This window comes from Syngnathoides biaculeatus, chromosome 16 (genome assembly GCF_019802595.1).
Source record: "Syngnathoides biaculeatus isolate LvHL_M chromosome 16, ASM1980259v1, whole genome shotgun sequence".
Classification (NCBI taxonomy): domain Eukaryota; kingdom Metazoa; phylum Chordata; class Actinopteri; order Syngnathiformes; family Syngnathidae; genus Syngnathoides; species Syngnathoides biaculeatus.
The window spans coordinates 1022182-1039709 of record NC_084655.1 but is presented as its reverse complement, the minus strand read 5'-3'; positions in this window follow the sequence as shown (position 1 = coordinate 1039709).

Here is a 17528-nt window from a genome sequence, read left to right as displayed (position 1 = left end):
ATCTGAGATTAGATTTACCGATAGACCCTCCTCCAGCACCCTTGAACAGACCTTACCAGGGAGGGTGAGGAGTGTGACCCCTCTGTAGTTGGAACACACACTTCTTAAAAAGGGGGAGCACCACCCCAGTCTGCGAATCCAGAGGCACTGTTCCCGATGTCCACGTGATGTTGCAGAGGTGTGTCAACCAGGACAGCCCCAAAACATCCAGAGCTTTTAGGAACTCCGGTCAAATTTCATCCATCCCCAGGGCCCTGCCACCGACGAACTTTTTAATCACCTCAGTTACCTCAACCCCTGAAATAGAAGAGACCATCTCAGAGAACTCAGAAACTAACCCTCATGGGAAGCCATGTCTGTGGAATTGAAGAGGTCTTTGAAGTATTCTGCCCACTGGCTCACAACGTCCTGAGTTGAGGTCAACCCTGCCCCATTCCCACTATACACAGTGTTGACGGTGCACTGCTTCCCCCTCCTGAGATGCTGGATGGTGGACCAGAAATTCCTTGAAGCTGTCTTGAAGTCCTTCGCCATGACTTCACCAAACTCCTCCCACGCCCGGGTTTTTACCTCAGTGACCTGCAAAGCTGCATTCCGCTTGGGCACCCGGTACCTATCAGTCACCTCGTGAGTCCCATAAGGCAGAAATGCCCAATAGGACTCCTTCGGCTTGGCAGGATCCCTCACTGTTGGCGTCCACCAACGTGTTCGGGGGTTGCTGCCACAACATACATCGACCACTGTATGGCCACAGCTCTGGTCGGCTGCCTCAGCAATGGAGGCGCGGAACATTGTCCACTCGGACTCAATGTCCCGGACTTCTCCTGGAACATGAGCAAAGTTCTTTTGCAATTGGGAGTTGAAATTCCTTCTGACAGGGGAGTCTACTAGCCATTCCCACCAGACCCTCACAATACATTTGGGCCTGCCAGGATGGACCAGCATCTTCCCCTACCATCGGACCCAACTCCCCACCAGGTGGTGATCAGTTGACAGCTACGTCCCCTCTTCACCCGAATGTTCAGGACATGCTGTCGCTAGACCAATGACATGACCACAAAGTCGATCATCAAACTGCATAAGAGGGTCTCTTGGTAACAAGTGCACATGTCAGAATCAGCTTTAACGACCAGGTGTGTAACAACACAATGAATTTATCTCCAGCAGTCGGTGCCGCCCTGGTACAAATTCAGAACAAAAAACAAAAACAAAACTAACAAGTACAAAGAACAATAGACATTCAATGAATAGGAACTATTATTATTAGAGTCACAGTTGTCCAAGATGCAGTCTTCATTTAGACCAGTTTAGAGTGCATCAACACCCCACATTAAGTTAATTCTTCACAATCACAACATTCCATGTCTCAATGTCATTGCCTATGTGGGCATTGTCCCCCAGCAGATTGATGAAGTCCCTTGGGGGAGCGCTCTCCAGCACTCCCTGTTGTTTGGTGCATAGGCACAAAAACAAAACAAAAAAGCGGTCAGGACCCACACCCCTCCCCGAAGGTGGAGAGAGCCTACCCTTTCACCAGGGTAAACGCCAGCGTACACACAATAAGCTGCTCAGTGTCGCTCACCGTGGGCATTTCCAGAGTGGAACAGAGTCGAACCCCACTTGAGAGAAGTGGTACCAGGTTTCAAGCGGTGCACAGCGGAGAGTCTGACTCGATTTAGTCAGAACTTCTCCATCTCACTGCCAGAGAGGTGACATTTGATGACTGTAGAGCTAGTTTCTGTAGCCGGGGATCGGAATGCAAAGGTCCCTACCTTTGGACACCGACCAGCTCACGTTGCACCTGACCCATACGGACCCTCTCACAGGTGGTGAGCACATGAGAAGGGCTGTGCCCGGCTGAACCGCATGGGTACAGGCCCGGGCCACCAGGTGCTCGCCTTTGAGCCCCACCACCAGGCCTGGCTCCAGAAGAGGGTGGACACCCGTGTTTGGGAAAGGAAAACTTGTATCCATCCATTTTTCTCATTGTTTAAGGAGCCATACATTGTTTGGTACCTCACCTAGAATCTCTTTGCCATGGGTGACCCTACCAGGGTCATGGAGCCCCAGACATCTTAGGCCCTCGGATCATCAGGACACCACGATAAGGTGACGGCTCGAGGAAGGGCCCAAATAAACCACTGAAAATATAATTGGCACACAACATGCACTTTAAAAGCCGAGCATGCTTTGCAGCACTACTAAAGATCTGTTGCCTGTGTACTTGTTTTGCACCAAACGAACAAAGTACAGTTGTCATGTGGGTGCTACAAAACCAATATTGTTTGGACATGAATTGCATGTATGTAAAAGTTGGTTCATTCTCAATAAACTTCAGTCACGAGTGTTTGATTCTGCTGCCCTCATTGCTCCAACAGTGGACCTTTTTGCACCATGCTGCTTGGCAATTTATCTGTAGCCTTTTCCAGCCATGTGGAGTTTTACAATTTTGTCTCTGGTGTCTTTGGACGGCTCCTTGGTCTTGGCCATGTTACAAGTTTGAGTCTTACTGATTGTATGGGTGGACAGGTTTCTTTTTTGCAGCTAACGACTTCACACAGGTGCATCTGATTCAGGACAATACATGGAGTGGAGGTGGACTTTTAAAGGTGGAATAAGAGGTCTTTTGAGGGTCAGAATTGTAGGTGATGGACAGGTGTTCAAATACTTGTTTGCAGCTGTATCACAAAAATACATTGTTAATAAAAAATCATACATTGTGATTTCTGGATTTTTCTTTTTAGATTATCACTCTCACAGTGGACATGCACCCACGATGAAAATTTCAGACCCCTCCATGATTTCTAAATGGGAGAACTTGCAATAAAGCAGCGTGTTCAGACACTTATTTTCTTCACTGTAACTTCATTGTGTGGCTCATCATCTTTATTCCTTTATAGTTTCCACAGCTCTGAACATCGCTTTTGTTCTTAAAAATGGGGACTAACACACTTTTCCTCCATTCGTCTGGCATCTTCTCTCCTGCTAGTATTCTATTGATTAAGTTGGTCAAAAACTCCACAGCCACCTCTCCAAATTGCTTCCATACCTTCACCGGTATGTCATCAGGACCAACTGTCTTTCCATTTTTCCATTCTGTTCAGTGCCTTTCTAACTTCCTCCGTACTAATCATTGCCACTTCCTGGTCATTCACGCTTGCCTCTTCTCCTCTATCTCCTCTCCCATTTTATTCATTCATTAACTTCTCAAAATACTCTTTACACACTTAGCACACTACTGGCACCAGTCAACATATTTCCATTGCTATCCTGAAACACCTTTAAGTTGCTGAACATCCTTCCCATCTCCATCCCTCTCTCTGGATCAACCTGTAGAGTTCGTTTTCATTTTTTTTCCATTTATTTTATACATATATAGATATATATGGCGGCATGGTAGTGCCCATAGGTATATATTAATAGCTATGCTACCGAAATGACGCTGCCATCTTAACGAACATACTATAAGAGTGGCCATGTTGGAAAGGTTGGCGTTACCATAGAGGACTGGAGGAGAATACGACACAGGTAAAAGTAAAAAGTAGTCCTACAAATAATTACTAAAGAGCAGTGTTGCTGGTTGGCTCAGTGCCGCAGCTATAAAGTGCTGGCCTCACAGTTCTGAGGTGCAAGGGTTCAATTCTGGTCCTGCCTCTGTGGAGTTTGCATATTCTCCCCGTGCCTGCGTGGGTTTTCTCTGGGCACTTCGGTTTCCTCCCACATCCCCAAAACATTAAAAACATTAATTGGACACTCTAAATTGCTCCTTGGTATGATTGTGCCCTGCGATTGACTGGCAACCAGTTCAGGGTGTGTCCTGCCTCCTGGCCATTGACAGCTGGCTCCAGCACTCCCGCAAACTTTGTGAAGCTAAGAAATTGGTTGGATGGATATGTTTTAAGGTTGATAAATCCCTAACCACACACTTTATAAACATCTCAGACAGGCATTAACATTCTCTTACATTTCTCCTGTTAAAACACTCAAAGTTCAAATCTTTGTAAAAAAAAAAAAAAAAAAAAAAAAAATATATATATATATATATATATATATATATATCTTCTTTTCCTTTCGGCTTGTCCCGTTAGTGTTTGCCACAGCGTCATGTCATCTTTTTCCATCTTCTGCATCTTCCTCTCTAACCCCAACTGCCCTCATGTCTTCCCTCACCACATCCATAAACCTTCTCTTTGGTCTTCCTCTCTCTCTTTTGCCTGGCAGTTCCATCCTCAGCACCCTTCCGCCAATATACTCACTCTCTCGCCTCTGAACATGTCCAAACCATCGAAGTCTGCTCTCTTGAATCTTGTCTCCAAAACATCCAACTTTGCATGTCCCTCTAATGAGCTCATTTCTAATCCTATCCAACCTGCTCACTCCGAGAGAGAACCTTGTTGACATCTTCATTTCTGCTACCTCGAGTTCTACTTCGTGTTGTTTCTTCAGTGGCACCGTTTCTAATCTGTACATCATGGCCAGCCTCACCACTGTTTTGTAAACTTTGCCCTTTGTCCCAGCAGAGACTCTTCTGTCACATAACACACCAGACACCTTCTGCCAGCTGTTCCAACCTGCTTGGACCCGTTTCTTCACTTCCTTAACACACTCACCATTGCTCTGGATTGTTGACCCTAAATATTTGAAGTCGTCCACCCTTGCTATCTCTTCTCCCTGTAGCCTCACTCTTCCCCCTCCACCTCTCTCATTCACGCATATATATTCTGTTTTACTTTGGCTAATCTTCATTCCTCTAATTTCCAGTGCATGTCTCCATCTTTCTAATTGTTCCTCTGCATGTTCCCTGCTTTCACTGTATATCACAATATCATCTGCGAACATCATGGTCCAAGGGGATTCCAGTCTAACCTCATCTGTCAGCCTATCCATTACCACTGCAAACAGGAAGGGGCTCAGACCTGATCCCTGATGCAGTCCCACCTCCACCTTAAATTCTTCTGTCACACCTCACCATTGTTCTGATGCATGCATTGTTCTCTATCCCTCTGTCTGGTCAACCTGTAGAGATCATTTTCTCCTTCTTTCGTGTCCCACCTGGTGTACATGTCTTCATATGCCTCTTGTTTAGCTTTTGCCACCTCTCCCTTTGCCCAACGTCGCATCTCGATGTACTCCTTTCGCCTCTCCTCCGTCCTCTCAGTGTCCCACTGCTTCTTTGCTAATCTCTTTCCTTGTATGACTCCTTGTATTTTGGGGTTCCACCACCAAGTCTCCTTCTCCCCTTTCCTACCAAAAGACAGACCACGTACTCTCCTGCCTGTCTCTCTGATTACCTTGGTTGTCGTTGTCCAGTCTTCCGGGAGCTTCTGCTTTCCATCGAGAGCCTGTTTTACCCCTTTCCGAAAGGCCGCACAACATTCTTCTTTTTTCAGCTTCCATCACATGGTTCTCTGCTCTACCTTTGCCTTCTTAATCTTCCTACCCACCACCAGAGTCATCCTACACACCACCATCCTATGCTGTCGAGTTACACTCTCCCCTACCACTATTTTACACTCAGTAATCTCCTTCAGATTACATCGTCTGCACAAAATATAATCCATCTGCGTGTTTCTACCTCCGCTCTTGTAGGTCACTATATGTTCCTCTCTCTTCTGGAAATAAGTGTTCACTTCAGCCATCTCCATCCTTTTTGCAAAGTCCACCACCATCTGTCCCTCAAAGTTCCTTTCCTGGATGCCGTACTTACCCATCACTTCTTCATCGCCCCTGTTTCCTTTACCAATATGTCCATTACAATCTGCACCAATCACAACTCTTTTGCTGTCTGGGATGCTCAGAACTACTTCATCTAGTTCCTTTCAGAATTTCTCTTTCAACTGTCGGTCACATTCAAAGTCCCTACACTCAGTTGTACGATCTATATATCGTATATATATATATATATATATATATCGTTTTCTCTCTCACACACACACACACACACAACACACACACACACACACACACACACACACACACACACACACACGTTATCTCGTATTCTACAATCCAGAGACGAACGGGAGATCAACGGGGATCTGCAGTGATGCGGACTTTGTATCGGTCCATTGTGGGAAAGAGGGAGCTAAGTCGAAAGGCGAAGCTCTCAATTTACCAGTTGATCTACGTTGCAACCCTCACCTGTGGGTCGTGAGCGAAAGAACAAGATCTCTCCCTCAGAGATAGGGTGAGAAGCTCAGTTATCCACGAGAGGCTCAGTCTCTACCCACTGGTCCTCCGTATTGAGAGGACCCAGATGAGGTGGCTGGTACATCTGATCCGGGGTTAGGGTGATTAAATATATAATGTGGTGACTGATGTCACTAGTGTGCTGGATAGATGGAAAGAATACCAAGAAGATAATGAATGAGGAAAATGAGAGAGCTCAATGTAGTCATGCGGGTGTGTAGGAATACTTGTGATCATCATTATCCTACATCTGCTTCCAATAAAAAAATGCTTTGTTCTGTTCTATATAACATGGCAGTCGCCTGGCAGGAGATAGCAAGAACAAAAACATCTAATCATCAGAACTGTTAGAACTGCTGCCTGTTTAAGAAATGATGACCACACATGTACTCAGCAATCTTCCACACATGCACATGCACATGAACAAACGTAAACCTTGTTTCCAACTGTTTTGCTTGCCGTCTCGTTTTTGTAACATCCATGTAAATAAGGGGGGGGTCTTAAAACTAAATAGAGGTGCTGAGGAGAAGATAATCAGAGAGTGCAGTGGCGAATTGTACGAGACAGTTCCTCTCCTCTCTCCTCGCGAGACTTGAACTGGTGTCTTTGCTGCCTTTACTTTGTCCTGTTTAATGAATGTCTAATTGGTGAACCTGACATTTACTTGGTCCTTCGAGCCGGATCTAAAGATACCGGAGGTTTCCAGGGGCTGAGTCGACGTCCAGGCAAAGACCGTGGCCACGGCAATTGAGACCCTTTCCGGGACTGGGCCTTGACTTTGCGTCTGGAGGTCGACGAGATGCCGAAGGAAGTGAAGACATCTCTGGTGAGTAGGAAACTCCCACACTTATGAGGAATGCGCGTCTGGGTGCCTGCGGCAGAACCAAACCTCGAGAATGGTAGTCCCTATCAAGTAGGCTAATAAGTCTATAAAACTTAGAAAAGGGCAACATGTGGCCTGTATGTGAGCTCTGTGAAACATGTGCATGTGTAAAAGTTTGAGTGGAGGTTCGCTACCTCATTTGAACAGGAAATTGAGGGACAACTGTTTGAGGATGCAGAGGTAAGAATTCCCTGCCACTTGTGATAGAAGCTTGAGAATGACCTCAAACAGAACGTAATTGTCACCCTGTTCAGGGGAAGTCAGTTTAGTCACCCTAGGTGAACCACTGACTTCAACATGGGAAAATCATCCAGCAAAATAGTTGACACAGAGGATCTTAGACAAAAATTACCATGTAAGGACTGGAAGTTTGTAGAAAGCCAATGTCCTAAAACAAAATATCCAAATTTGTGGATAACAAAATATGGCTTTGCTGGCCAACTCAATACACAAAAAAATAGTTAACCTGCAGGATAAAATAAGAACCACACACAAAAATGATTAAAAAAAAAAAAAAACGAGTAAAGATGGATATGACGATACAGTTTTCGATGTTAATAGCCATAAAAGAAAATAGGGAAAATCTAAAAGGATAGAAAAGCAGGAAGAGGCAAAGATAATGATAAAAAAGAGCAATCAATCATGTTTCATAGAAAGGAAGATGATGAGACAGGACCAGAAGGAGTAAGACAGAAAGGGACACAGGGAGTTACACACCCACACACCACCACCCCAGTCATAACACCAACTCCTCCGGGGTATCCAGGAGTAATGGGGAGGAGTCGCAAATTTGGTCAAAAAGAAATTATTTGCTGGTGTTGTGGAGAAAAAGGTCACATTTCACATGATTGCCCTAAAAACAAAATGCCCACCACCACATTACTAGGGGAGCCATCTTCCCATCAAAATGTCACCACGGATGCTCAGGAAGCAGATATTGAATTAAATTTACAGGAAATTCTTGCACTAGAAGTGGCTAGACCTGAGGTGGAACTTATCGTGAACGGGAAGTCAATGACATTTTTGTGTGACACAGGGGCATGTAAAAAAGCATGTATAGAGAGCATTCCAGGATGCACCATGTCAGGAAGGGAAGTGTTTGTCAGAACAGCTCAGGGGAGGCTCTCTGTAGTCGCTGAAACGAATCCTGTATGGGTGTTAGACCCCCTGGCAAAGTCGTGTAAATTGACAATGCTCATGGTCCCAGATTGCCCTGTAAATTTGTTGGGAAGAGATGGCTTGCTCAAACTAGGACTGGGCTTAGTGCCCTCTCCAACAGGAAATATAGAAGTAAAAAGAAAAACAGAATTAGTGGGAGGACAGTTGAATCTCTTACAAAATAGAAACAACACCCTATTATTACACTTTAGACATTCCAAACATAGTTCTCACAAGAACAGGAGATTCCTTGCTGCAAACAGCTCGAGACATAATTGAACAACCACAAGATAAAATGGGAAGAGACTCACTGCATGTGACCATGTTGTACAAACATACAGAAGGATCTGATAAACAACTCAAGATAAATTTATTACAGGACACAGCAGCCAACATCACTATTGATTATCTATACTCAGATGGTACATCAGTAGTGGTGGCAGGAGCAAGACTGAGTGACAAACTAATTGCATTATACAAGGAATTGACACCCCCACATATATCATTATACAAACAAACTACAGGATTTTGGGACAATTTGTACAGGTAGCACTAAATGTTTCTGATTGGAGAGAAATAGAACTAGCCTTGGATTATAGTGAGGAGACTGAACTGTGCAGAAAACCACTTCATTGGACAGTACAAATACAAATGGGGATACGCTCATACTGACCAGATGAGACAAATGACACCCTTTTAGGCCTCACTGAGGATGAGGAGGAATTGTTAAAAGGTGTGCCTGATAAATTATACTCACAAGGACCATCAGATGTAGGACTCATAAAAGGAGCATTCCCGATAAAAATCAGATCCAAAACTGAATACAGGCCCTGTTTGCGACAATATCCATTGAAACCAGATGCACTAGAAGGAGTAAAACCAGTACTCGATGACTTGCTGAAGGCAGGAGTGATAGTGGAGTGTAAATAAGTCACCATGCAACACACCCCTCCTTCGGTGGGATGGAGGATGATCCAGGATTTACAAGCAGTAAATTCAGCAGTAATACAAAGAGCTCCTTGTGTCCCTGACCCACACACATTATTAAACAATTTGATACCAGACGCTAGTGTATTCACATTGGTAGACATAAGTAATGCATTTTTCTCAGTCCCAGTTGACAAAGACAGCCAGTTTTGGTTTGCATTCACGTCCGGAGGAAAAAAATAAACATTCACAAGCTTGCCCCAAGAGTATTGTGAAAGTCCAACAATCTATTCGCAAGTAATGACAGCAAGCATGCCCAAGTTTCAACCCCCAGGGGGCAGTCAAATTATAGTCTACGTAGATGATGTGCTTGTAGCTTCACCTGATTTTGAAACCTGTAGACAAAATACGATAGCATTTGTCAGGCATTTGGCAGAAGAAGGTCACAAAATAAGCAAGAAGAAACTGCAAATGTGTAGGGAACAAGTATCTTGATCACAGTTTGAGTAAGGGGGACGAACAATTTTGGAAGATAGAAAGACAACCATTAACAAGCTCCCAGACCATTAACAAAAAAAAAAAAAAAAAAAAAAAAAAAAAAAAAAGTCATTTTGAGGCCTTACAAATTACTGCCGAGCCTGGATACCGAATTTGGCTGAAATAGCAGCACCGTTATCAAAAATAATGTATGAGCAAAATTTAAAAATGACATCCCAAATAAAATGGAGAGGTGAAGCACAGCGGGCCTTTTGTGAGATAAAGCAAGTTTTGGTGTCAAGTACAGCTTTAGCATTACCTGACTATTCAAAACCTTTTGTTCAGATGGTAGATTGCAAGGGATAATATATGACATCAGTATTGACTCAAATCTTTAGAGAAAAAAATGTGACCAGTGGCATATTTCACATTTTAAGTACCTGGCCAAGTCTAACTGAACACTCAAATAAAGGGAGCCTGCAAGGAATAAGGTATAGATCAAATAAATGTTATCTGACAAATAATGTACGAGACTCCAGGTGGAACACCCTGGTGGCGGACGAAGATAACAGATGGACCCCCTCCTGGGTAACATCATCATATTCTCGACATCACTAACGCCTAATGACTTTGCTTAAGACAGAAACAGGCCTTACAAATAATTTAACTAAAGGTTCAATTATTCCACCAGCTTTTAAGCCTTCTACCACACCTTGCTGGGGATTCCATGTATGGGCCTATATCAAAGGAAACTCCTGTTTCCTTCTCACCATTTGCCAATTTAACGCCACGCTGAACCCAAATGCCAGACAAAAGAGTCCGTATACTATGGAGGGAGTTGAAATATTTCAACCTTAAAAGCAGGATGGACATTTTTTGGCACTGACCGGTATTTCACAAGTAGGAAATAATTGGTTGTTGTTAATGGAGAATGGAGCGAGTATGGTAAACTATAGTTTCATCACCTGCATGGGCCCTAGTCCACTACTACGTGAAATTCCAGCAGCAATCCCATCACAGTGCACCCTGGAAGTAATGACGAAAAGAACTCTTAGCACCACTTGCTAGAAATGGAATAGTGTTTATCCGACAACTAAAGCAGTAAATGACAATCCAATATTTTCTAATAATGTTGCAGTGGCTAATTTGTCCTTTGTAAGCTTTACAGGGACAGGTGTTAAAGTGGGAAGTCTCAACAAAACATGTTGTCACGTTATCCATCGGTAAAATGCCCCCCTGCTCCCACGCAGCGATGTGTGGTGGTGGTGCGGTGGCCAAAAGCTAAATGACACAGTGATAAATGCATCAGGAACGTGTGCACTGGTATCACTGCTCCTACCTGTGACTGTGTTTCCATGCACAGCAGAGGATGTACAATTGGCTGCATCAATCTTTGGACTTCCACTCGGTTTTCCCGAAGGTAAAGGTCCTTTTGAAAAGATGGAGGTCTGACATAAATTGATGCAATCGGCATCCCACGAGGCGTACCAGATGAGTATAAGTTGGTTACCCAGATTGCTGCAGGATGGGAATCCATCTCGTTATGGATAACCCTAAATAAAAATGTTGACAGAATCAAGTACATACATTACAATGTACAGAAACTAGGTAACTACACGGAAGCAGGCTTTATTGCCTTCAGAGATCAACTTGCTGCAACCTCACTCATGGCGTTCCAGAACCGCATAGCGGTCGACATGCTCCTGGCCGAGAAGGGTGGCGTCTGCGCAATGTTCGGTGACCAGTGTTGTACGTTTATTTCAAATAACACAGCACCTGATGGGTCACTCACAAGGGCCATTCAAGGCCTCCGCACCCTGAACCACAAGATGAAGGACCACTCTCGCACGAGCACATCAGAAAAAACTAAAAACTTGGTGTTCTCTGTCCTAGTTTCTACAGCTGTTTTTGCAGCTATTCTTATGTGTGGATGTTGTTGTTTTCCCTGCAGAAGGGCATTACTTAACCGACTTATAACCACTGCTATTGCCCCGACAATTTCAAAATTTGCAGAAATATATCCACTATTGGCACAACAGGGTAATGACAGTGATATTGTTGACCACAATGATGATGTTATGACTTCTCTTCCAGACCTGTCCTCTGTTCCAGAAGATCACGAGTAATTAGTGCTATATTTTTCAGTGTAACTGTGTTTGTTTTCATAAATATGATTCTGTAGAATAGAGCTGAAAGGATAATCTATTAGATGATGTGAGGATTTGAGCACATGTAGGATAAACAGGAGGATAGTGTAGAAATAATTGTAAATATAATTAAGTAACGGTTTCTGCCTGCAATGAAAAAATGCTTTGCGCTGCTCCAATTCAGTCACTGTTCCTGCCTGCAATGAAGAAATGCTTTGCTCTGCTCCAATTCAGTTACTGTTCCTGCCTACAATGAAGAAATGCTTTGCTCTACTCCAATTCAGTTACTGTTCCTGCCTGCAATGAAGAATGCTTTGCTCTGCCTGCAATGAAGAATACTTTGCTCTGCTGTAGAAAACGTGGTAGCAAATGTAGGATAAACGAGGGAAATGTAGGAATAATTGTGATCATAATTATCATACAACTGCTTCTAATAAAGAAATGCTTTACTCGGCTCTAGATAACGTGGCATCCGCCTGGCAGGAGATAACAAGAACAAAAACATCTAATCATCAGAACTGTTAGAACTGCTGCCTGTTAAAGAAATGACCACGCATGTACTCAGCAATCTTCCACACATGCACACGCACATGAACAAACGTAAACCTTGTTTCCAACTATTTGCTTGCCGTCTCCTTTTTGTAACATCCATGTAAATAAGAAGCGTCTTAAAACTAAATAGAGGTGCTGAGGAGAAGATAATCATTGAGTGCAGTGGCGAATTGTAGTTCCTCTCTTTTCTCCTCGCGGGACTTGAACTGGTGTCTTCGCTTCCTTTTTTTTCCCATCATGTTTACTGAATGTCTAATTGGTGAACCTGACAGGGTGACAAGGAAGTAGCACACATTAATAAGGGGAGGTTAGAAAGCCACCGGAGAGGATTGAAAGAAGGAAAGGTAGTTTATCCTGATGAGATATCTGTGGAGGTATGGAAGCATCTAAGAGATATGGGTATGGAGTTTTTGACCAGATTGTTCAACACATTTCTAGTGGGTGAGAAGATGCTTGAGGAATGGTGGAAATATGCTGATGCCAGTTATATAAGAAATGAGGTGATGTGCAGAGCTGTGGGAAGTATAAAAAATATGTTGATGAGCAGCACAATGAAGTTGTGGGAAAGAGTAGTTGTTGATGCTCGCCAAGCAGGTCAACAAGATTGAGAAAAAAAATGCCAGATTCACCACTTATTATCCTCGGAGATTTTAACATAGCTAAACTTAGCCACAAATGGCACGTAAACTGTCCCGACGAGGGAAAATAGTAGTAATAGTAGTACCAGGTACCTAGATACAGGAAAGCGCTTAAGTGGGAGAAGCCTTTGGTAAAATCTGTTAAAAAGTTGACCAATATGGCGTAATTAGAACTTTAAAGCTGGTTTGACTACATAGACTGTCGTGTCTTTGAAAATTCAGTGAGCAGCCTTGATGAATTCACGGGTATTGTTACTGTGTATGTCAGCTTCTGCAAGGAAGTGTGTGTACCAACAAAAACTTTTCGCACCTTCAATTACACCAAGCCGTGGTTTCCAGCCAAACTTGGGCATCTCCGCCAGGCTAAAGAAGTTCCATATTGTAGTGGGGATAGGGGCCTCAACAATTGCACTAGAAACAGCTGACTAAAGAAATTCTAATTGCAGAGAGGGACTATGCAGCTAAACTGGAAAAACATCTTAGTGCTAATGACTCAAAATTATTCTGGTACAGATTACAATCGCTCACTAATTACAAGTTACATCGCCCCGCACCCCCAGTAGAAAAAAAGACCGAGGTAGCCGATGACCTCAATAACTTTTATTGCAGATTTGAAAAGGACATTTTCACTCCACACACCCACCAAGTCGCACCACTGTTTAACATCCATGAAAGGGACGTGAGGCAGATCTTCAAACAACAAAAGCTCAACAAATAGCCGGGTCCAGATCTTGTGTCCCATCCTGGCTCAAAGTCTGCGCAGACCAACTTGCCCCTGTCTTCACAAGATCTGCAACAGATCTCTAGAACTGTGTAAAGTACCAACCTGCTTCAAACGCTCCACCATCATAACGGTCCTCAAAAAAAGCAGCAGTCTCTGGTCTGAATGACTACAGGCCTGTTGCCTTGACATCTTTGGTCATTAAGTCCTTTTAACACAGTGGTCATCCAATCAGTACTGTCTACCTCCATCACAGTCTGGTTTGGAGCTGCTACAAAAAAGCACAAACTCCGAATGCAATGGACAATCAAAACCACTGAACAGATTGTCGGCACCAACCTACTCACCCTTGAAGACTCGCATGTCACTCGAACAAGGTACAGAGCGGGCAGGATCCTTTCGGAGCCTCCATATCCTGGCCAATAGATCTTTCATCTCCTTCCATCTATTCTTCTTTTCCTTTCGGCTTGTTCCGTTAGGGGTTGCCACAGCGTGTCATTTTTTTCCATCTAAGCCCATCTCATGCATCTTCTTCTCTAACACCCACTTTCCTCATGTCCTCCCTTACAACATCCATCAACCATTTTCTTTAGTGTTCCTCTCTCTCTTTTGCCTGGCAACTCCATCCTGAGCACCCTTCCACCAATATACTTACTCTCTTGTCTCTAAACATGTCCAAACCATCGAAGTCTGCTCTCTCTAACTTTGTCTCCAAAACATCCAACTTTGGCTGTCCCTCTAATGAGCTCATTTCTAATCCTATTCAACCTGTTCACTCCAAGCGAGAACCTCAGCATCTTCATTTCTGCTACCTCCAGCTCCTTCCATCACTTAAGTCATTAAATTCTTGATCAGCGAACCCACTATTTTCTGCCTTGCGCCGTTGTTGGGACAAACCCTCATATCCTCCTGGTGATTCAGTATTAGTATTAGTAATATATACTGCAGACTATCACACGATTCATCACTTTAAACTGTTCCCGTTCCACAATTCTCATTGCATTGGTCAATAACGGAAGGGCACTCTGTATAAGGTCAAGATAATGTGGAGTGTTGATAGTTTCTTAACTGCTCTAAATGACGAAGAGTCTGCATCTTGCACATCTGTGACTCTTATAAGAAATACTTCCTAATAACTGAATGCCTCGTTATTTGCTCTTGTTAGTTTGTTTGTTCTTTGTTCTGAATGCCGTACCAGAGCGGCACCGACTACCGGAGACAAATTCCTTGTTTGTTGTTACATACTCGGCCATTAAAGCTGATTCTGATCAATATATATATACATATATATATATATATAATGCTCCTACACTTTCTCACACGCCTCTGCACACTCCAGCATGTTACTGTATGACTCCAAGGTTTTAACACCTTTAAATAAAACTAATAATACATAATGACAGGTAATTCTGACTTTTACATGTGACCAAGGACATGCAGAAACATGTACTATCAGTGGAGGATAATTGCAAAATGTGCAGGAATGTTGAAAAACGTGCCAGAAGGCTCATAGACCTGCAGCATTGTTAAAAAATATGCAAAAATGTTTTTGCTCTGGAAAGTTCTTTGTAAATGGAGCTTAAAGCTTTGAACTTTAAGCATATAGATGTTGCTCAATGCACTTGAAGCTATTATAATCACAGGTCTTTCTAAAGTTGAGACAGCATTTTCTTCCTGGAATGCCATTTTATAATGATTTGCTAGTTCAATTCAGAAGGCTTCAGTTTACAATCCCAATTTGTTTTGCAATGAGTATCAACCACAAGGTCAGTCTCTGAAAGTTGCTGGATTGGATTTGCGTTCTCCATGTTTTTCTCATGGTCAGTTTTATGTTTTGGTTGCTCAAGGGTTTGCACATCAAATCATTTATGTATATTGGCGGAAAATAAGATAAAAATATTGTGCATCCTGAACCATTCAAATAAAATGAACTGTTTGATGTGTACAATTGAATTGCATGTGAAGCATCCATAAGGTTTGGTGTATTGAGCTTTCACCTAGAACTAGAGGGCTAAGGTGCCTGGAGGGAAGCTAACCTGCTAGTTTTCGATGAAAAGGTCTCTTTTTTTGAGGTCGTACAGTCTTATTTTGCTGAATGTTACATTAACAAGTGGAGTCTTGTATTATTTCATTTGCGAGTGTGTTGTTTAAAAGAACTATTCTTTTCAATGAGCGTAATTAACTAAATCAGTTTATGAAATGATTGGTTCACTGGCCTTGGCCACCTTTAGAGAATCAGATGGGAGCAGAGGTTTTGACTTCACAGAACAATTGAGACGCACAGCTGTTGCAGCAGAGAAGGGCCGGTCGATTAAAAAAATAATATTTTTGACTTCCGAAATGCAAACTGGCATATAATATAAATTGGTTATTCTTTCTTTACGGCGCGGTAACAAATGGCACACGGTCTGGTGTCAGCCTGTGGACCGTGGGTTTGGGGACAGCTCATCTCGAGGAAACCGATGACTGGGTGCCCAGAGTGGAACAGTGGTACTGCATGTAGAAGTATGGAGTTGCAGAAAAATATAATTACCGGTAGAATAGTGCATGAAAGGTCCTGTTTGAGGGCAGCAGAACAGTGGAAAGTTGTGCTGTAGGTGTGACAGAGGAGTTTAAAGTGGAAGTGGAACTGCAGCGATATCAGTGCCAAGCTATTTCCTGCTTGCGGTGATGAAGGATAGGAAATTTATTTTTCACTTGTTAATCTCCATCAACACTGAAATTTATAACTTGTTTTCAATTCATTTTACCTCTTCAGTGAGAATAATCCAGGGATGGGTTTGAACACGGGTGTTGAAATCTGAATGCCTGAGGTGGCTATGCGAAGGACATCTGAGAGGTGGTCATCAGTGATAGGGGCTCTGTTTTCGGATTTATTGATTTTTTTCACTGAGGATTTCCGCTCACATATCGAAGGTGATCAAAAGAGGACTAAAATCTTCTGACCATGCCTTCTCATGTGTGGAAGTTTTCCTCTTTGAAGGAAGAGAAAAATCCAGCGGTGACTACCTTATCAATTCTAGACCTAGGATGAGAGCAAAACTATTTAGACGCCATAATGCACACTATCTTTCGAGGAGAAATACCCGTGAAGATCAGCCCAGAAAACACCATGCCAACTGAAGTTCAGAGATGGGAACATAACGGTGTTTTTCCATAAACCATAGTAGTAAACATCACATTACTGAAGGAATGATGAACGGCCAAATGTACTATTATTGACAATTTCCTGCCATTTACAATGATGAAAGTGAAACGAGGGTGGACATTTCAGTTGGATAATCAAAACATCCTGTCAAGGAAACTTACAACTGGTTTCAATGGGGGGGAGGGGGGGGTGGGGGGGGGGAATGAAGCTTCTAGAAATGTCCAGCAAATATATTTAGTGAGCAAAACAGTGATGTGTTAAAATTTTAGTCGCTGGATGGTCTCTCAATCATTCACACTGAGTTAATGACAATTCAGACTTCAATTAACTAATCATAGATGTTTTAGGGATATTGTAGTAAAATGTGAAAAAAAATCCAACATAAAAGAGGCGTCATCCGAGGGAGGGGGTGGGGTTGAGCATAAAGAGAAACGGCCGCTCCTATACACTTGCTTGCCACCCAATTCACCAATCACACAGATTGCAGGGTCATTTGTGTTCCATTCTAAATTCACAGCCAACCAGGCAGAGGAAGGTCTTGAGCTGTTACCCACAGATAGCACCTGCCTCCTGCTGGTGTCACACTCCGACAGCAGTGGCTCGACTCGTGCACAGCACGTGATCAGTCACTGACCCAAATTCATCCATGTATTTCTGTACTGCTTATCCTCAATATGTTTGCGGGCAT